This window comes from Chiloscyllium plagiosum, unplaced genomic scaffold (genome assembly GCF_037043375.1).
Source record: "Chiloscyllium plagiosum isolate Xiang-an unplaced genomic scaffold, Cpla_swu_hap1 HiC_scaffold_7, whole genome shotgun sequence".
Taxonomy (NCBI): Eukaryota; Metazoa; Chordata; class Chondrichthyes; order Orectolobiformes; family Hemiscylliidae; genus Chiloscyllium; species Chiloscyllium plagiosum.
The window spans coordinates 12,441,376-12,454,357 of record NW_028270145.1 but is presented as its reverse complement, the minus strand read 5'-3'; the positions used below and the strand labels follow the sequence as shown (position 1 = coordinate 12,454,357).

Below are 12,982 nucleotides of genomic sequence, written 5' to 3'. Positions count from 1 at the left end.
TTTCAATCAGAATGCTGAACTTTTGGAAACATACCTAGTTGAATGTGTAATGCCAACCATTTGAAAATGATAATGCAAGTACAGTATTGGAAACACAATGGACTTTCATTCATCACACAATGATATTTCAGTGCCTTAATTAGCTTTCCTTACAATGAGCATGTATGGCATTTGTTTTGCTGGTTTTGTGCTGATTTGAAACCATTGAATTCATTACAATGACAGAAGTACAATCCAGGGAGACTGCCCAGCGTATAAATACCAAACTGGTTGAAACAGTGAATCATTCGGTGATAATCTAACTCTGAGTTCAAAATGGCAAAGGCAAGGATAAGTCATAGTTTATGTATGTTATTTATCATTAAAAATTGTCCGACTTGTGAAATTATTAACTGACCAATACATTTTCCTCTCAGATCATCTTTTACAAGGACAGGAACTTCCAGGGGCGGCACTATGAGTGCAGCAGTGACTGTGCCGACCTGTCTCCTTACTTCAGCCGCTGTAACTCCATCCATGTTGAGAGTGACTGGTGGGTGCTGTATGAGAGACCCAATTACATGGGATACCATTTTGTTGAGAAATATATTTGTACACACTCCATTCACTGACTGTAAATAATTAAGACATTACAGGAAAGACAAAGCTGTCCTCAGATTCCTCACAGTAGTTTAGACTGGAAGTTAGTTTAGACTTTTACTGATATTACTAAACTTCAGTCTGTGTGCACCAACCAATCAGAGGTGGGTACTGCAGAAACTGGAGATCAGAGTCAAGATTAGAGTGGTTCTAGAAAAGCACAGCAGATCAGGCAGCATCCGAGGAGCAGGAAAGTCGACATTTCGGCCAAAACCTCTTCATCAGGAATTCTGATGAAGGGCTTTTGCCCAAAACGTCGATTTTCCTGCTCCTCGGATGCTGCCTGATCTGCTGTGCTTTTCCAGCACCACTCTAACAGTGCACCAACTAATATCAGTCTCATCTACTCTCATAGACACTTCACTGATTATGTGTGCAAAGTAGGAGCTAGTTATTGGTAAAGAAACCTCAATTATAATCGAACTGTTGAATCAACGTTAATAAATTATATCACCTTTGCTCTCATTGTTGGTGTCTTCGACTGTGCCTCACTGTATTCATTTCTTCATAAGGTTTTTCTTTTTCTAAAAGTACTCAACATGGATTTGTAGTTTCCTCAGTAATATCATTTCATTTCTATTCCAGTACCGTGGAGGCTCCTACAGAATGAGGATTTATGAGAGGCCTGATTTTGGAGGACAGATGATGGAATTCATGGATGACTGTCCATCTGTCTACAATCGTTTCCGTTACCGTGACATCCACTCCTGCCATGTGATGGACGGTTACTGGACCTTCTATGAACATCCCAACTACAGAGGGCGACAGTACTTCATGAGACCCGGTGAATACAGGAGATACAGTGACTGGGGAGGCTACAGCTCAGCTATTGGATCTTTCAGGCGAATGAGAGATTTTTAACTTCTTAAAAATTAGATTTTGCTAAATTAAAATATTCCCAAACATAATAAATGTGTGAATAGCATAACTAATAACCTTTATTGGATTGTGTTTCTTTACACCAGCCATCTATTAACAATATTACCTTAGGAGGACAATAATTAAGGAGTAATTATTTAAACTATATTATTGAAAATGAAATAATATACAGCAGCAAGGTATTGTCCCCACTGAGTTTTATGAAAATATCAAACTCAGAATTTCAAGCACTTTGCATCTCTTTCAGACATTCTAGGGCACTTAATCAAGATTTACTGACACTAGGAATTTTTATTCTAGAAATTCTCTGAAGGTTGAACCTAAAAATATTAAGTGTCGTGCTATTCCACTTCATTTGACACCTTACAAGGGTCAGGAATAGAACGGGAGCCCTCACTTGTGGGCATTTCACTCACTGTACTCAGGACTGAATATGACATACAACTAAGTCACACGAGGTAGAACGATACTAGTTGCAGAAGAGAAGGTGAGGAGGGTAAGGCGATATCTTTCCTAAGCACAGAACTATCTTTCTGCTCCATACCTCTCACACTAGTGCTTGCAGTGCCATCTCTGAGACCCTGTGCACCTTCGCTGTGGTCCCTCAGCCATTCTGTAACTTGCCACTCTGTACTAAGAATTGGATGATGAACATTCACTGGATTGAAATGCCAGGAATGCACATATACAGATTTTTACATTGTATTAAATCAGCACTTGAATGGTAAACCCATCCTGCCTACTACCTCCAGGCAAGTTGAAATTACGGTATTCAGCAATTATGTCCAAATTGTTGGGTAAAATCTTAACTCCCAAATTAATGTACCTTTTCCACACAATATCACTTTAGCTCCTGCTCGCAGCCATTGTCATATATTTTGCCCTTCAGCAATGTCTGGTCATGGCTGAATACAATGATGTGAAATACCTGACTTCTGTTTGATTCCAAGCATTTCAAAATGATCCACTTGATTGGCACTAGATCCCACACTTCCAATTTTGACTTCCTCCAGGGCATATACCAGAGACAGCAGTTGGTACAATGTGAAAGAAGCATTGCAGCATTTTGCCAAAGCTCCTTCATAGAATTTCATAGAATCCCCACAGTTGGAAACAGGCCACTTGGCCCAACAAATCCACACCAACCCTTTGAAGAGTAAGCCCCCCAGACACATTCCCCTACTGTATTTCTCTACATTTCCCCTGTTTAATGCACCTAACCTTCACATACCTGAACACCATGGGCAATTTAGCACGGTCAATTCATCTAACTTGCACATCTTCGGACTGTGGGAGGAAATCGTAGCAAACCCACGAAGTCACAGGGAAAATGTGCAAACTCCACACAGACAGTTGCCCGAGACTGAAATTGAACCCAGTTCCCTGACGCTGTGAGACAGCAGTGTTAATCACTGAGCCACCATGCTGCGTTGGCACTATCCAAAGTGCAACTTACCGTCTCAAGCACAGTGAATGCATATCAACGTCACCACCTACAAATTACCTTCAAGTTCACACATCATCCTAACTTGGAGCTATAATGCTGTTCCCTCACTGTCACTGAGTCAAAGCTTGGAACCCCCTTCCTTACAGCTTTGTCAACATATCTACGTCAGATAGACTGCAATAGTTCATGAAGGTGATTCACCACCACTTTCTGTAGGGCAATTTGGAATGGACAATAAATTTTGTCCTTGCTAACGATGCACATAGCCTCAGAATTAATAATAACATAACAGCAAACTTTTGTCAGTGAGACACAAATTGTCATCATTTTCCACCATTTAGGGTGTAGGTTTGCTCGCCGATCTGTAGGTTTGATATCCAGACATTTCATTACCTGGCTAGGTAACATCATCAGTGGCGACCTCCAAGTGAAACGAAGCTGTTGTCTCCTGTTTTCTATTTATATGTTTGTCCTGGATGGGGTTCCTGGGGGTTTTGGTGAGGTCATTTCCTGTTCATTTTCTGAGGGGTTGATAGATGGTATCTAGATCTATATGTTTGTTTATGGCGTTGTGGTTTTCCACCATTAGTGGCATTCTCAACTGACAGGTTAGTTTGCATAACATAATGTGTACTTCAGTTAACACTGCATTACTGTGTGTTGCGATGCCCTTGACCCACAAAATAAACCTATGCAAAATGAGTAGATGGAAAACAAAACAGCCTGGAACCTGTGGTAGTGGCCCAATAAAGGCAATTTCAATGAGTTCCAAGGCCAGGCAGAAAGTGAGGACTGCAGATGCTGGAGAGTCAGAGTCGAAAAAAATGACAGACAGCATCCGAGGAGCAGCAGAATCAAAGTTGCGGGCATACACCCATCTCAAGGACAGCTCGGCAGAAGTAAGAATCATAAAAATACACTACTTACACTAACACTTGTGTTGAGCTGCATACAAATTAAATATTTTTCAACACTATTAACAGTATCAGAATTAAAGTGTCACTGGACTAATTCTTTGGTTTTGAAGGTAATCATTTCCAGTGACGCTTGACTGCCCACAGGAGACTGGGGAAGCATTTGGAAGATGTTCTCTGGGTAACGGGATGACACGCATACAATTGGTCATTGACATCATGACTTTTCATTCAAGAACAGAAATTGCTGGTGAAACTCAGCAGGGTCCTGCAGCATCTGAGGGGAGAAAGCAAAGTTAATGTTTCAACTCTGATGACTCTTCATCGGTTGTATGTTACCGGATCCAAAACATTAACTCTGTTTTTTCCTCACAGATGTTGCTAGTGCCGCTGAGTTTCTCGAACAAATTCTGTTGTTGTTGCAGATCTCCAGCATCCCCAGTTGTTGGTTTCATCTTCATACAAAAGGGCTGACTGTGCCACAACAATGAGAAAATCAGGAACTTGTAACATATTGCCTTCACCCACTATGCTCCACCAATATGGTTAACCTGAACACAGGAACAATCGAGGCAAAATTTAAGAAAATGGAGCAATAGCAGTGGAAAGTAAACCATTAAGTCATAGAGTCATAGAGATGTACAGCATGGAAACAGACCCTATGGTCCAACCCATCCATGCCGACCAGATATCCCAACCCAATCTGGTCCCACCTGCCAGCACCCGGCCCATATCCCTCCAAACCCTTCCTATTCATATACCCATCCAGATGCCTTTTAAATGTTGCAGTTGTACCAACCTCCACCACTTCCTCTGGCAAATCATTCCATACACGTACCACCCTCTGTGTTGAAAAAGCTGTCCCTTAGGTCTCTGTTATATCTTTCCCCTCTCACCCTAAACCTATGCCCTCTAGTTCTGGACTCCCTGACCCCAAAGAAAAGACTTTGCCTATTTACCCTATCCATGCCCCTCATAACTTTGTAAACCTCTATAAGGTCTGATGCTCAACCTCTGATACTCCAGGGAAAACAACCCCAGCCTGTTCAGCCTCTCCCTATAGCTCAAATACTCCAACCTTGGCAACATTCTTGTAAATCTTTTCTGAACCCTTTCAAGTTTCACAACATCTTAGAATGCAACATTGTACAGTCATACATTTTCTGGAATTAGAATCAAAGCTCATATTTGAGGCAAAATGTGCTTGAATAGGGCATGGAGGCGTTTATCCCAATAAGCTCAGGGAATTGAGGCAGAGGCAGCCAAGCTGAGAATACTTTTGGAGAATGTGAATTATTCAGTAAGAAAAACATTAGGTGGCAAGGGCATGATGTTTTGATCAGGAAGGACTAACGTAACACATCTTGTGAACAAAGATGACGGAACTGCTTTTCCAGTTTCCCTCTGTCCAAGTTGCTTTCTTTTCCCCTGTCTATGTCTGTGTGTGTCTGCATGTGTGTATGGGTAAGTTTATTTCAAACAGGATTAGAGTTTTAATTAGTATATCTACAAATAGGTGGTTTTTATCTGTGTACCTATGGTTAGAGTATAAACACTTGCACTAAATAGTAATTCTTGTCCATGGTCCTGCTTTCATGGTCTATGCTTTCTATTAGCCTGGGTCTGAAAATTAGGTAATTTGGGGAACTTTGTGCGTGTTTTAAAATCTTTAACTTTTGTGACAACTCTGGGAGTAGCGGGGCTTGATTTTCAGTGTGTTACCCCAGTGAGGTGTTACAACAGTGAATGCAAATATACAAAGAACAGCTGACTTAAAGCGATATGGAAATGATACAAATATAACATACCATTGCAGTCATAACCCTTATCAGCACATTTAAATGGAAAAATGCATAATATTTCTATTGGATTCAAGGTCAGAGAAGGACCACACAGTACACAAGTTTGGACTTCATGGAGGTGTCAGTTCTTAAGATACGTCATTGCTTCAAAATTAAACATTAAGCACTTCAAGACTAACAAGGATATTGATGGTTCATGATTAGGTCAGATTAAGCACAAAAATTAGATGGGAAGGCATGTGGTGAGAATGACACAAGGAGTTTGGGGGGATACAGACATTTTAACGGAGTGACCAAAACCTGACAGCTGGAAAATAATGTAGGAAAATGTAAGATTATGCACGTTGGAGGAAGAATAGAGTAGCTGCATTTTACTTAAATGAAGAAAGATTGCAGAAATCTACAGCACAGATGAATTTTGCAGTTCAGTGTATATAATACACTATGCTGGCATTCAATTTAGTAGAAAAGGCAAATGGAATGTTGGCCTTTATTTTTAAAGGAATGGAGATTTAAAATAGGAATACCTCGTGAAAACTAAGTAAACCATGAGGTAAACTACAGCTGGAAAACTGGGAAAAACTTTTGTCTCCTGTTTATGAAAAGATATAGCAGCTTGAAGGCAGTCCGGGGAAGGTTCATTAGGCTGATCCCCAGGTATCAAGGCACTGTTTTATGAGATTGCTGAGTAGCAACAGTGAATACCATTTGCATGATGCACTGCAGAAATTCACCAAAACTCTTTAGATTAGATTAGATTAGATTACTTAGTGTGGAAACAAGCCCTTTGGCCCAATAAGTCCACACCAACCCGCCGAAGAGCAACCCACCCAGATCCATTCCCCTACATTTACCCCTTCACCTAACACTACAGGCAATTTAGCATGGCCAATTCACCTAATCTGCACATTTTTGGACTGTGGGAGGAAACCAGAGCACCCGAAGGAAACCCATGCAGACACGGGGAGAATGTGCAAACTCCAGAATTTGCCTGAGGTGGGAATTGAACCCGGGTCTCTGGCACTGTGAGGCAGCAGTGCTAACCACTGTGCACCATGCCAACCACTTTAGATGGCATTTTCCAAACCACAACATATGAGGAATGTTTGAGGACTCTGGGACTATACTCAATGGAGTTTAGAAGAATGAGGGGGGAATCTGCTTGGAATTTACCGAATATTGAATGGCCTGAACAGAGGGGACGTTGGGAAGATGCTTCCATTGGCAGGAGAGACTAGCACCCGAGGTCACAGCCTTAGAGAAAAGTCTTTTAGAGATAAGAAGAAACGTCTTCAGCCAGAGAGTGGTGAATCTCTGGAATTCATTGCCACAGAAGGCTGTGAAGGCCAAGCCATTGAATATATTTAAGACGGAAACAGATAGGTTCTTGATTGTCAAGGGAATCAAAGGTTACAGGGGGAAAGTGGGAAAATGGGGTTGAAAACCCTGTCAGCTATGATTAAATGGTAGAGCAAACTCGATGAGCTGAGTGGCCTAATTTCTGCTCCTATGTCTTATGGTCTGTGGTCACAAACACTGGAAGGACAATGGCTGCAGATACAAGGGAACACTACCATCTGCAAGTTCCTCCTCAGTAATTCATCATGTTGACTTGGAAATACATTGTCATTCCTTCAGTGACTGAGTCAAAATCCTGGAATTCTCCCCTCCTTTGGATTGTGGGTCAATTAACAGCACATGGACTACAGTAATTCAAGAAGGGAGCTCACCTTCAGCTTTTCAAGGGAAACTAGTGACTGGCATTAACACTAGTCAAGTTAGTGACTCCAACATCACAAGCAAACTTTAATAAACCCCAAAACCAAACTGGCTCAGTAAATTCAGCATGTCTGTTGGAAGCACACTATCCAGGTGCATAACAGCCTGGTTTGGCAACTGTTCTGCCCAGGGCCATAAGATACAGCATAAGTTGGTGTGCAAACCCAGACCATCACTGAAGCCATCCTTCCATCCATGGACTCCATCTACATGGCTTGCTGCTGCAGAAAGGCTGCCAATGTCATCAAAGACCCTTCACACCCTGGTAATGACCTCCTATAATCTCTTCCATCAGGCAGAAGATACGGAAGCCTGAACATATGCATCAGCAGGTTCAGGAGCAGCACCAGCAGGTTTAGGAGTAGTTTCTTCTCAGCTGTTATCAGACTGATGAATGGAGCCTCTAGCCTCAATAAGTAATACAATCTGTGTGCCTCTGTCTAAATCTTTTGAAACTGCACATTTTTGCTTATGATGATCTGCCTGTTGTGCAGTGGTTAGCACTGCTGCCTCACATCGCCAGGGACCTGGGTTCAATTCCAGCCTTGGGCAACATTCTGTATGGAGTTTGCACATTCTCCCCCTGTCTGCGTGGGTTTCTCCCACAGTCCAAAGGGGTGCAGGTCAGGTGAATTGGCCATTCTAAATTGTCCATAGTGTTAGGTGCATTAATCAGAGGGAAAGGGGTCTGAGTGGGTTACTCTTCGGAGGGTCAGTGTGGACTTGTTGGGCTGAAGGGCCTGTTTCCACACTGTAGAGAATTTAATCTAATCTCTGTGCAAAGCTTTTCACTGTACATCGGTACACATAACAATCAATCAATCAAGAAAGCAAGAATTGTAGCAAGCTTGGAAAGTCATTGCCTTGTCTTGATAAGGGTTATATCGTAATTTAAGCAAAAATCTCTTGAGTTCCTTCTCCAGACTGTCTGCTGTTGTCTGACAAGTTAAAGTCTCAAATTAACAAATAAATATTAGAGTTAGAATTTATATTGTGACCCAAAACTTACAGGGCATAATTTCCCAAGTTGTATTGCAAGTGTGTGATGAGAGTGTTAGGTTTTAACAAGCCACCCCCCATTGCTGAGTGAACACCATTCACTAGTGTCCCTGTCAGCTCATTAAGAGTTGACAGATGAATATAGGTGAGTTTTTCAACCTATTGCTCGTCTCAACACTGGCATCTGAAGTCGCCAGAAACTGCCTGTATATCAAGAGCACTGATTGAGGCCTGATCCTTGGGGCACCAGTAGTGAGAAGCTGAATTCTTTCTTTCTTCTTGTGATGGGGTGGAGTTCATCACAAAGCTGGTCCTTTTTTCTAAAAGCTGTTCCTTTTCTCAAGGATACCGTGATCTTGGGTTTTTTTTTTGCAGAGGGGTCGTAAAGAGCTCCTGACCCCAGTTAGACCGGTCTGGTACAGAGATTAAAGAGTTTGAGATGCCTTTTTGTTTATACATAAACAGATGTGATTTTATGCCAAAGCTTTTATGTTTTAGAAGTAACCTGTATAAGTCAACGGGGCATGGCCAGCTCTATGGCTGAACAGTTTAGTTCAGAACTATTGGGAGTTTAGCTGTGGGCTGTGTAGAAACAGGCTGCTAAGCTGTCTCTCCTTCTGCCCTTCTAACTTCAACCTGTAAGCCTTTGTTTCATTTTTACCGTACTTAAGGGGTTTGCTTATAGAGACTGTTGTGTATATTCGGAACAGCATAATTAAGTCTAGTTTGGATAGACTGAGTTCTGTAGGGGTTCTTTAATCTGTTCTTTGTGTTTCATTGTGTAATTTTGTGAATACATTTTTGTCTGTTTTAAAACCTGGTAGTCAACCTAGCTAACTTACGCCGGGTAACTTTCATTGTACACTTAGAGTCGTAGAGCCATAGAGATGTACAGCACGGAAACAGACCCTTTGGTCCAACTTGTCCATACCAACCAGATGTCCCAACCTAATCGAGTCCCTCTTGGCCCATATCCCTGTAAATCCTTCCTATTTATAAACCCATCCAGATGCCTTTTAAATACTATAATTGTACCAGTCTCCACCACTTCCTCCACCACATTCCATACACCCATCACTCTCAGTGTGATAGGTTGCCCCTTAAGTCTCTTTTACATTTTTCCCCTCTCACCCTAAACCTATGTCCTCTAATTCTGGACTCCCCGGCCCCGGGGCAAAGACTTTGTCTATTTATCTTGTTCATGCCCCACATGATTTTATTAACCTCTATAAAGTCCCCCCGCAGCCTCCGATGATCCAGGGAAAACAGCCCCAGCCTATTCAACCTCTCACTATAGTTCAAATCTTCCAACCCTGGCAACATCCTTGTAAATCTTTTCTGAACCCTTTCAAGTTTCACAACATCTTTCTGATAGGAAGGAGACCAGAATTGCACACATATTCCAACAGTGGCCTAACCAATGTCCTGTACAGCCACAACATGATCTCCCAACTCCTGTACTCAATACTCTGACCAATAAAGGAAAGCATACCAAATGCCTTCTTCACTATCCTATCTACTTGCAACTCCACCTTCAAGGAGCTATGAACCAGCACTCCAAGGTCTCCTTGCTCAGCAACACTCCCTAGGACCTTAACATTAAGTGTATAAGTCCTGCTAAGATTTGCTTTCCCAAAATGCAGCACCTCGCATTTATCTGAATTAAAATCCATCTGCCACTTCTCAGCCCACTGACCCATCTGGTCAAGATCCTTAATAATCTGAGGTAACCCTCTTCGCTGTCCACTACACCTCCAATTTTGGTGTCCTCTGCAAACTTACTAACTGTACCTCTTATGCTCGCATCCAAATCATTTATGTAAATGACAAAAAATAGAGGACCCAGCCCCGATCCTTGTGGCACTCCACTGGTCACAGGCCTCCAGTCTAAAAAGCAAACCTCCACCAACCCCCTCTGTCTTCTATCTTTGAGCCAGTTCTCTATTTAAATGGCTAGTTCTCCCTGTATTCCATGAGATCTAACCTTGCAAACCAGTCTCCCATGAGGAACCTTGTCGAACGCCTTACCAAAGTCCATATAGATCACGTCCATTGCTCTGCCCTCATCAATCCTCTTTATTACTTCTTCAAACAACTCAATCTAATTCGTGAGACATGATTTCCCATGCACAAAGCCATGCTGACTATCCCTAATCAGTCCTTGCCTTTCCAAAAGATGTAAATCCTGTGCCTCAGGATACGCTCCAACAACTTCCCCACTATCGACTTCGGGTTCACCGGTCTGTAGTTCCCTAGCTTTTCCTTACCACCTTTCTGAAATAGTGGTACTATGTTAGCCAACCTCCATGCTTCCAGCACCTCACCTGTGACTATTGACGATGCAAATATCTCAGCAAGGATCCCAGCAATCAATTACCGAAATAAATTGCAAAGTTACGGTCTGGGCTGCCTGCTTAAGAATGTTTTGAGTGGTCTGGCCTTGTCTATAACAAGTGTTGGGGGAGAGGGGTCAGGGGTTGAAGGCAAGAGGAGAGTGCCATCTTGCCAAAGCCAACTCACCCAATCACGTACCCTTCTTGTCACCTCTCTCACTCCATCCAAGGAGGGGAAAGGTCTGCTTTCAAACTGAGAGTGAGCAAATGAATACACTATTACAGTATATTCAATGGATACTTTGGGAATAATGTTATCAACAGTCAAGACTTCAAAGAGAGCACAGATACATTTGAATATATTTTAAAAGCTTTACCTTAATCAGATATTCCAGAAATTATCCCTTCTAACAATTACTTCACTTTAAGAACAAGTAAAATTCTTGAATGAAAAAGGTTCAAGAAGAGTTCAGCTTCCAGAAGATTCCATAAACAATTTCATCAATAACCTCTATAGATGAGTGGAAAGTTGTGAATATGGAGCTTTGAAGTCAGAATTCATAAGTGACAGAATTGTTGTTGGAATTCTTCATGAACTTTTGTCAGATGTCTTACAGTCAAACGTAGAATATACTTTGGAGAAGTTATTTCAAAATTTTGCTGGAAGCAGAAAGTAAAAAGACTCACAGACAGAACGTGAGATGAAAAGACTAGCACGATGTCAAGAAGGAAGCAGATTTTATTAACTTTATAAGATATGGGCACTCTAAAGAGCAACCTGAGAAGCCTACACAGAGAAAAAGCCAGACACCTAATGCATAAAGCCAGAGGCAGGTCTGTGGGATAATGAGACCTCCCAGACACAGATAATATCCAGCCATTGCTAAGGAAAGCTACATTCATAAAACTCTAGGCTATTTCCATAAGATATGCAAAATGAGCAACAGCTTCAGAAACTTGGAAGTATTGATTGTTCCATATGTAGAGTGGTCCACACAGTACATTATGCACCACCATTAGAAAACATACCCGTATTTGTTGAGATACTTCCAATAGAGAAATTAGTCAAGACACTCTTACAGAATGAGTCAACCAGATGACAGAGAGATGATAATGGACATCCAAATGATTTTGTGTTTGATTCAGGATTAAGTGTTATTGTCCTGTCAGATCAGTGACCCTGTGAGTGAGTATTATGACAGCAAGCAAAAAGCGCTGAGATGTAACCTGTCCTAATCTGTGAGTTGGGAGTGTGTTGCTGAACACATAGTTTACTTGTAGCCCAAGTTGCAGCATTGAAGTGCAGAAGAATTTCCTGCAAGTTGAATTGGACATGTATCATAAGGGCTTATAGAGTCAGGTGCATGTCAGATCCAATGGCTTTGGATGTGGGGGTTCTGTTTCAATATTGTCCACGGAGGTGCCTTAGAAGTAGGTGTATGGTGTCCACCATAGAGGTCATTTTGAGCAAGTTAGAGTTGAATTCACTAAAAAACTTCTTTGGTTTCCATGTCGAGTTTTTTCAAGGGCTAATTCATATGATTGCAACCTATGACAAATTGTTTAAGATGTTTAACAGAGTTGAAAGTGTGGTGCTAGAAAAGCACAGCAGGTCAGGCAGCATCCAAGGAGCAACAGATTTGACATTTTGGGCAAAAGCCCTTCATTAGGAATGAAACCTGTGAGCCAAAGGGGTGGAGAGACAAATGGGAGGCAGATAGGGCTGAGAGGGGATGGGTGTAGGCAGCTGAAAGTGCGATAGGTAGATGAAGGTGGGGGTGATGGTGATAGATCAGAGAGGAGGGTGGAGCGGACACGTGGGAGGGAAGATGGTTAGGTAGGACAAGTCACGAGGGCAGTGCTGAGTTGTAAGGTTGGATCTGCATAAAGTGGGGGGGGGGGAAATGAGGAAACTGGTGAAATCCACATTGACCCCATGTGGTTGGACAGTCTCAAGGCGGAAGATGAGGTGTTCTTCCTCCAGGGGTCAGGTGGTAAGGGTTTGGCGATGTAGGAGGCCCAGTACCTGCGTGCCCTTGGCAGAGTGGGAGGGGAGGTTGAAGTGCTCAGCCACAGGATAGTGGGGTTAGCTGGTGCAGATGCCACCTACAAATGGACCCCACCACCAGAGATATAGTGCCCTCCCCACCCCATCTGCTTTCCGTAAAGACCATTCCCTCCGCGACTCTC

At 42.3% G+C, this 12,982-nt stretch overlaps 1 long non-coding RNA gene across 1 annotated transcript; it reads left to right on the top strand.

Annotated features, from left to right (window-relative positions):
- The first annotated feature begins 298 nt into the window (after positions 1-298).
- LOC122551309 (uncharacterized) lies at positions 299-1,551 on the top strand. The gene is made up of 2 exons (XR_015757516.1): positions 299-346; positions 1,225-1,551. It is a non-coding gene; the product is annotated as an uncharacterized LOC122551309 (long non-coding RNA).
- The last annotated feature ends 11,431 nt before the right edge of the window (positions 1,552-12,982 follow it).